The sequence below is a fragment of the Elephas maximus genome, chromosome 20 (genome assembly GCF_024166365.1).
Source record: "Elephas maximus indicus isolate mEleMax1 chromosome 20, mEleMax1 primary haplotype, whole genome shotgun sequence".
Taxonomy (NCBI): domain Eukaryota; kingdom Metazoa; phylum Chordata; class Mammalia; order Proboscidea; family Elephantidae; genus Elephas; species Elephas maximus.
The window spans coordinates 80,531,166-80,538,333 of NC_064838.1; the positions used below are offsets into that span (position 1 = coordinate 80,531,166).

The 7,168-nt window shown below is 35.1% G+C and overlaps 1 pseudogene; it reads right to left on the reverse strand.

Annotated features, from left to right (window-relative positions):
* Positions 1-1,758: 1,758 nt before the first annotated feature.
* LOC126064351 (olfactory receptor 4P4-like) lies at positions 1,759-2,687 on the reverse strand (annotated as a pseudogene).
* Between the last annotated feature and the right edge of the window lie 4,481 nt (positions 2,688-7,168).

Sequence of the window (7,168 nt, forward strand, 5' to 3'; positions counted from 1 at the left end):
CTGACTCATAGTGACCCTATAGGACAGAATAGAACTGCCACATAGGGTTTCCATGCAGTGCCTGGTGGATTTGAACTGCTGACCTTTTGCTTAGCAGCTGTAGGTCTTAACCACTACAACACCAGGGTTTCCACTAAATACTAAAAAAAAAAAAAAAGTAAAGCATAAATTCTAAAACTACATTTCTCCTTATTTTAGGGTATTAAGAATCCCTTGCACGCTGTTTGGATTTACCTTCCCAAGTACTCAACTCACCAGGTGGATTTTCTTTAGACCCACGTTATCAGAACCACTGCACCGCTGGAGAAGAATCTGTACCATAAAGCGTATGCTGACAACAGTTAACTCAGCAGCATATAATTTAGTAGCCTCAGTCATTAGGCATTCTCCCCTGGGCCACAATGACTGAATCCTCTTGCCCTTTATGGAAAGAGTTATGATGACAACAAATTTGAGGGGCTTTTGTTTTCAGAGAGGAGCGCTGGTAGTGCAGTGGTTAAAGTGCTTAGTTGCTAACCAAAAGTTTGGTGGTTGGAGCCTACGAGCTGCTCTAAGGGAGAAAGATGTGGCAGTTGGCTTCCATGAAGATTACAGCCTTGGAAACTCTATGGGGGAATTCTACTCTGCCCTATAGATTCACTATGAGTCAGAATTGACTAGAAGGTTTGGTTTGGTTGCTTTGAGGCCCTTTTTCCATCGTTTCTATAAATGACAGTATTGATGATACAAAAATATGTTCTTGCATTTTTTGTTAGTTGCCTCAGGGAATCTTTCTCAGAAATCTGCTTGTCACATTATCTACAATTGATGTGCTTTATTCGTGTGCCATTGTGATATATTTTTTTGTTCCACATGTAATTGTCATTTTGTTGTTTCTTTTCTTTTATATTAAAAAGAAAGAAAAATTTATACAAAGGGAATTATGCTAAAAAAAAATTCCCCTCTTGGTCCTATTCTCTGACTACTGGGATGGTTACTGAGTTCATAACTCTTCCTATATATCAGGATAAGCTATACGTGTAGTTTTTTTTTTCCCCCCATTTGGGAAAAAAAAAGAGACAGCCGTTCTTCCAGCAGAACTCTTTTAATAAATCTATTAATTTTCTCATCCTATCATTCCACATTCTGAATGTATATGATGTAATAAACATTATAACCAAAAAATAAACTGTCACTACGTCCTTAAAATCGTTGTTCCTGCCTATAACACATCAAGAGAGTGTTGCAGTGGTGGCGAAGTTTTTGTACCACCTAAAAAAACTAGAGCATAGATATTACTATCTCTTTTTCTTCACACTTTAAGTCAAATTATACTATACAGACTTCATTGCATAATTTATCTTAGAGTGTCATCATATTAAGATTTAGTTGAATATTCTACCAGCAAATAAAGCTTTTTTTAAATTTTCTAAAAATTACATTTAATCTCCTCTGTTTCTTCACAATACCAAAAGGTTATCAGCTTTCCAAGTTTAATGTTCAGAGGGAAATTATTATTAAAATTCAAGTTCAACCTCAGAATTGCTTATTTTATATGGCATAGCCACTATTCTTTTAGTCCAGAATATTTTCATACAGCTATGACCCTACCCTATCTGAGTCCCTTGAATAAAATTGTCACTTTACTCGTCACTTTTCCACTCACTGTTTCTGAAATCTATAAGTGTTTATCTGACAGCTAATAGAGCTCCTTGATTCCAAGTCCACTTTTATGCCTGTATAAAGTTTTTTCTCTTTTTTTTGAGTATGACAAATCAATTACATTTTTCTCCTGAAAATATCTTTTGACACCAAACCATTTTCATGGTTTTTCATCTCTGTATTTCTCAGAGTATAAACTAAAGGATTGAACATAGGAGCAATGATGGTGTAAAAGAGAGCAAATACTTTATCCTCAGGGAAAGTGGTAGGAGGTCTAAGGTAGGCAAAGACTGAAGGCCCCCAAAATAAGACCACCACAGTGATATGAGACCCACAGGTAGACAGGGCTTTGCGTCTTCCCGCAGCTGAGTGATTCCTTAAGGTGAATAATATAATGACGTAAGACCCAAACAAGAGAACAAAGGTTACTAAGGCGACCACACCTGAATTGGCAACTACGAGGAAACCAATGATACAGGTGTCAGTGCAGGCAATTTTCAGCCAAGGGAAAATAGCACAGTAGTAGTGATCAATTTCATTGTGGCCACAGAAAGGCAACCAGATTATCACTGAAAACTGTGAAAAAGAATGGACAGCCCCACCAGCCCAAGCAGCCAAGACTAGGAAATTGCATCTTGTCCTGTTCATGGTTATCACATAGTGGAGAGGTTTGCAGATGGCAACACACCGATCAAATGCCATGACTGTAAGGATGAAGATTTCAATCATTCCGAAGAAGTGCATGAAAAGGACCTGTGACATGCAGCCATCAAAGGAGATGGTTTTTGTCCCCACTAACAGGTCATCAATGAGTTTGGGTGTCACGCAGGAGGTAGAGCAGATGTCTACGGAGGATAAGTGGCTGAGGAAATGGTACATTGGTTGGTGAAAAAGGGAGCTGCATCGAATGGAGACAAGGACCAGAAGATTTCCCATTATAAGGGCAACATAACAGAATAAGAGAACCCAAAGAAAAATAGTTGCATGTTCTGGTCATAAGAGAGTCCCATGAGAATGAATTCTGAGATGTTCTTCTGGTTTTCCATGTATCAAATTTGTTGCACGTATGAATAGTTAGGCATCTGAAAGAAAAGAGGACAAAGATTTGGATGTAAACATTTACAGTATGACCGCTGGTGGATTTGAACTGCCAACCTTTGGGTTAACAGCCATAGCTCTTAACCACTGCACCACCAGGTCTCCAGTATGATAATAAAAATCACAAACTCATGGAAGCTAATTAATACATTATTAATATTTTTATATGTATCCTTTAGAATCATACTTGATTTCTGTAATATTTTCCCAAATATTCTAACATTGATGATATTAACTACATATTTTCTTAAGATTTTAAAATATAATGTTTTAAATATAACTATGTCTAAAACAGAAAATGTTCTATACTATTATTCATAACTTTTTGATAACAAAAATTAATTTAACTTTAATGCAAGAAATTCAGTTTGTGGATAATTTTCAAATATGTTCTTTGTTCATAGCACAGTTTTAATTTCATGTCACATTCACTTCCCCTGGTATGATAGGGGTCACCTCCAGGAATTGTCTACATGGATTTGATTTGGGAAAAAAATAATTCAGTTGCAATTAAAAAACATGTGCCTAATTCTTGAGCTGCTTGATTTGCAGTGTGGGTAATGTTCCATGAAATGGGGGGCTCAAAGGGAGGACTGCATATTGAACTTGGAAAAACAAATTTACTGAATATGTTCCAGGGCAAAAAATTGTTTAAATACATGCAGCAGAGAGTAGAATATTTGTCAATTTGTGAATCTCAAAAATAATTAGAAAAAATATTTTTGTCTTCTATTTGTATTTTAGTATTAAAGAATGGTTTAAGGTAAACCCTATAGCCATTAAAATCAATGGTGCAAATTACTAAAATTAAAAAAAACTAATTGAATGCACAATTTATAGAGTTCTATTAGAAAAAAAATTTTTTATTAGAAAAATTTGTAGTCACCAAAAATTAATAAATGATGATGTTGCACAATGTGACTGTAAAACACATATTACGGTACTTATTCATGTATTTCTGTATAATATTATTCTGTGTAGGACAATCATACATTATTCTGTATAACATAGTCAGAACAGAATTTACACAAAGGTAATGGAAGAATGCACTACAGAACTGTACACTTCTGAGTGTTCCTCTCCTCGCTGTCGAGGAATTAAGTAGGATTCAGGTGAGCTACCTACCTTATCCTAGATCAGGTGTGGTAGCCGTAGCTGGGGCCCACAGACACTGGTTTTTAATGATACAGTTATAATGATATAGCAACAATATGTATAGATTCACAAATTCACCATTTTTCAAATAGCTATCTTACTGGTAATACTTGAGATTATTTTAGGTGGTAAACAGACATGGCTTTAAAATGTCTCAAACATTGAGAGGGCAATACTCTTGAAATTGAGCTTACTCTCTTTGACTACGTTAAGAAAATGAAGTCTCAACTTGGTCATATTATGTCTCTAATATTGTCTTAAGGCTTTTTAGTCTCTCTTTTTAACACAAAGACAACAAATCTCATACTCAAAATTGCCTACAAGTTAAATTACCTCCACAAAATGTAATTTTGCTAATAAAAAAATTTGTCACAATTAGAATTGCAAATGACAGTTTATTTATGAAAATATTATGTTGCACTATTTTGTATAAATGTGCATAAAGTGAGATTAATTTTAAAAGAATTATTAAATGGTAAGCAAGGCTACTTAGTAGAATGACTTAAGAATTAAAATACTCTTCTAATTCAATCATTTTATTCTACAGTGTTGGAAGAAACAGATACAAAAAACTGAATTTCCTTCCCAAATCAGAGATGCTCCTGATGTTTAAATGTTTGACAGCAGGTGAAATAATATGACCTGAAGTGTGGATAACTTCTTGTTTAAAATTCTGATTCTTAGGTTTTACGTAGTAACTGTTATCAGTTTAAAAAAAAAAAAAAACCTTTGTAGATTAGTAGATGACAATTAATCATACAGCATGACTTTAGACAATCTCTATACTTTATTCCCCATAATTGTTTCATACAGTTTAATTTATTTTACCACTTATGATATTATTTTAACAAGGAATAAGTAGAACCATTTTGGATGGCTCCATTTACATTAATGTTCTCACCTGGGCAAAACATTGACCCTCCCTAAACTTGCCTTAGAACATCTATTAAACTGAGGTATGGATACATCATGGGAACAATGAGGGATACATGAAATAAGAAATTCTAAGGTAGGATAGGTGGTATATCACTCCCAAGTATGTATGTATGTGTGTGTGTATATATATATATATACACATATATATATATATATCTTTCTTATCATCTTCTTGCTTTGAATGTAGGGATTAGAAACTAGTTAAATTGTCCTGCAAACAGGCACATACATCTCCTATCAGATTTTATGATGAAATATATAAAAATAAAACTGCAACATACATTTAGAAGGGAAATCAGGAAAAACATTAATGTGGATAATACGTTGTTAACAAAATTAAATTGAGCTGTTGATATCATTGATTACGTGGGCACTTAATATTAAATCAGTAGCCTATATTTTTCAGGCTACTAAAGTTAAAAAGTTAATTAACATATTTTGTAATATTGTTTAAAAATCCTGTTTGCCCTTTAAGATGCAAGTCAGCATTGTAAAATTTGGACTCTAAGTCAACTAGTGTAGCCACTAAATACACACAGTTTTTCTTGTTGGTATTAGCATGCTACTCACGACAAACTTACTTTACTGGATTCTGATGAATCTAAACAATTTTAGGAGAATAGTCTTTGGAAACATGGAAAATTCTCCAAAGATTAGAGGCTGGAGGTCACTGACAATTCAAAAATTTCATTCTTTTTAAATATATTTTCAAAAAACTCAAACCCTGTTTATAATATACAAACAAAACTAAGCATTGTAAAAAAACAGCACATATATATGTTCCCACTATAGCTCAAGTTGTGATATGCCACATCTCAATTTAAAGCCTCAAAATAATAGAGAACATTCCAAAACAAAGGTAATAAAAGAGATTACCTGTACATCAATTCTGGATGGCCTTCAAGTTAGTTTTGAATTAAAAACCAAAAACCAAACCCAGTGCTGTCGAGTCGATTCCGACTCAGAGCGAACCTATGGGACAGGGTAGAACTCCCCCACAGGGTTTCCAAGGAGCACCTGGTGGATTCAAACTGCTGATGCTTTGGTTAGCACCCGTAGCACTTAACCACTACGAATTACTCAGGAAAATATCTTGGTCACGGTCTCCCCCTGAGTTTCAGTTTACTAACGATTTAAATCTGAATTTAAATCAGAAATAATACGCAACATTATAAACCAGTGGTTTAGGCATATCTAGGTCAATTCTTTGACAATGTCTTCCGAATTGCTTTCCTTGCATTTGTAGGAGGAAAATGCTCCTTTTTTTGCAAGGAAATTGAAGATGTAGTTACACAGAAACTACCCTGGATTCACAGAGCAGGGTGTATTCATGCCAGAAGAAAGTGGTCTAGGATTTTAAATACTGATACAACTCCCTGACATCTGCTCAAACTCGAAAGTAAACAAGGGCATTTTGACATATCTGTTACAGCTCTGGCATATATATATCCTAGGAGTCATCTCTTTTATGCCTATATCTGAAAAAATATAAGAAATTGTCCAAATGCATTTCTTAAGGGATCCTCACCAAACAACACTAACTGGTTGCCCGAGGTTATATTCTTCAGCCTCCTGGGAATTTTCATTTTTTTACAATGTTTATTTCAGGCTGTAAATTTACTTTCCAGTTTTACATGAGCCAGACTCTGGACACTGTGTCTCTAGAGGTCAGTACTGTTACTTGGACCCAGAGAGGCTTAGGAACTTCTGCTAGCTCTGGCTAATCTCTCCTCTGAAGAGCACGAGGGAAACTTGTGTAGCCCTGTGGGAGCACTGGCTTTGCACTGGAGGAATTCTCTATTTCTGGAGAGGCGGAGGGCAAAGAAAATCAAAGATAGAGGGAACGTGGTATAGAATCCCAACCGAAGTCATGAAAAAAAGCAATATAGATGCATAAGAATCAGTTAGCGATTAATTCAGTGACCTGCTATGCCACTCTCCCCTGAACCATTAACCATCCTCAACAGCAATGAACTATCATTGCTGAGATGAAAAGCTGGGTTGCAGAAAATAAAAGAAAAGAAAGTAAGTAAAACACATTATAATTAGCACAGATCTTCTGCTAGGTGGAACAGGACTCACACCTCTTTTTCAAAGATATTGGAAAGTTAAAAGAAGTCTGGAACAGAAAAGAGAGAAAGAAAGAGTTCTATTCTGACTACTCCCAGACACTTTCCCTTAAGTAGTTGCAAGTCTGTAATGTGTATGGAATTAGAGTCATCAGTACTGATAAAGAGTTGGTGTCCCCTCCATAAACAGAACAAAATATCTACGCATCACATGTAGTCACATGAGTATATGTAAGATTTCAGAAAAGTCAATATTTTATAACATCTCA